The sequence below is a fragment of the Humulus lupulus genome, chromosome 4 (genome assembly GCF_963169125.1).
Source record: "Humulus lupulus chromosome 4, drHumLupu1.1, whole genome shotgun sequence".
Lineage (NCBI taxonomy): Eukaryota > Viridiplantae > Streptophyta > Magnoliopsida > Rosales > Cannabaceae > Humulus > Humulus lupulus.
Window position 1 is genome coordinate 73780723 of NC_084796.1, and position 1993 is coordinate 73782715.

Genomic DNA, 1993 nt, shown 5'->3' on the forward strand with positions numbered 1-1993 from the left:
AAGAAAAGGCCCTAAAACAGACACAGGCCGCGACCTAGAAAAGGCCAAGTCACGGCCCGCACAAGGAAAAAAATCAGATTCTTTTAATTTTTTTTACTATAAATTTGTGTTTAGGGTTTGATTAAGTAATTAGGTCAGTTTTTAATTACATTTTTAGATACTAATTGTGGTTCTTAGGCTAGCTATTCTACAGTTTCATATTTTTATTTCTTCTTGAAGTTTATGAATCTTATGTTTTTGAATAATTATTTTGTTGATTTAGTCATGTCTGATATGAACTAAACAATTTTTATCTTGGGTTTAATGTAGTCACTTGGATTTCTATTTAATGTTATTATGATGTTCTATTGATTCTTTTCATTATTCTAATCTATATAATGTTCGCTTAATGCTAGTAAATACCTGATCAATATTTGCTTGATTTATGATTTTGATTCAAAATTCGAAAGATGAGAATTGAATATGCTATCGTTATATAGACATAGGTTACATATTGGACGAAAGTACCTGTATGGCTTGTATAGTAATTAGGTTTCCATGCTTAATGCCTTCTATATGTTTAAGTTTATCACAGAGATGTAGAAAACCTGCATATAGGTTGAGATCTTATATCTTGAAAAAGAATAGGAATCGAATTATTTTAACCTGCTATTAGAATAGGAAGAAAGAAATTTAGAATTGATTAATAAAATTAGTAGAATGAAAAGTTGATGAAATTAACACCCTAGGTCTTTTTAATAGTGATTTAAATCTTTTCATTAGTGATTCTTGTTCTTAGTTTTATTTTATAATTTTAAAATAAATTCATTTAGATTTTGATTGCCAAATAGAAATTAAAAGAACAATTAGTGGTACTTAGAAGATAGTCTTTGTGGGAACGATACTCTACTTATCATATATATTACTTGAATCGATTACGTGCACTTGCGTATATATATTTTCACGATCAATTTTTTGGTGATGTTGCTGGGGACTTAATTTCCAAATGTCATAGTTAATTGTTATTTTTTCTAATTTGGTTTTTTTTTTATTTTTTAATATTTATTTGGATCAAGGCTATATTGTGTTTCCAGAATTGTTAGTATATGCGAGGAAGTAGACAAAAGGAAATCATACCAATAGATCTTGAAATTGAGAAAACGTGTAGAAAGAATCGTAAGATAAATAAAAGGCTGGACTTTACCATGGCTGAGAACGCAAATAATGTTGTTAACAATAATGCAAATATGGGTAATGCAGCTGAAGCTGATCCACCATTAATTAATTATGTACTCTCTACTGTTACGGAGATACATTCAAGCATTCATCCTCCAACTATTGAGGCTAATAATTTTGAGATAAAACCCTCAACTATTCAGATGGTGAAAAACTGTGTACAATTTGGGGGGTTACCGAATGAGGATCCAAATCTACATATCACAAATTTTTTGGAGTTATGTGCGACATTTAAAATGAAGGGGAGAGTAACGATGTTGTACGATTGAGGCTATTCCCATTTTCACTAAGGGACAAAGCTAAGAGTTGGTTGAATTCTTTACAAGCCAATTCTATACTTACTTGGGAAGATTTGGCTCAGAAGTTTCTTGGTAAATATTTTCCTCCTGCCTGGTCAGCCAGAATTAGAGGAGAGATTAACAACTTCGATCAATTGGATGGGGAGTCTTTGTATGATGCATGGGAATGATTTAAGGAATTGCAAAGGAGATGCTCACATCATAGAATAGAAAAGCGGCTGGTAGTTCATACTTTTTACAATGGTTTGGGGGGAAATATAAGAATGATTATAGATGCAGCATCAGGAGGAGCATGTATGAGAAAAAGCGCTAATGAAGTGTATGAGCTGTTGGAAGAGATGGATATCAATAATTATAATTGGCCTACAGAGCGAGATAATAAGAAAGTATCAGGAGTCTTAGAAGTTAATCCAATGGCGCTATTGACTGCTCAAGTAGCATCTCTAACCAAACAACTGCAGCATACTAATCTCACCACA

General features: G+C 31.9%; 1 non-coding gene across 1 annotated transcript; it reads right to left on the bottom strand.

Moving 5' to 3' along the window:
* Positions 1-1615: 1615 nt before the first annotated feature.
* Positions 1616-1722, bottom strand: LOC133833616 (small nucleolar RNA R71). The gene has a single exon (XR_009892987.1). It is a non-coding gene; the product is annotated as a small nucleolar RNA R71 (small nucleolar RNA).
* Between the last annotated feature and the right edge of the window lie 271 nt (positions 1723-1993).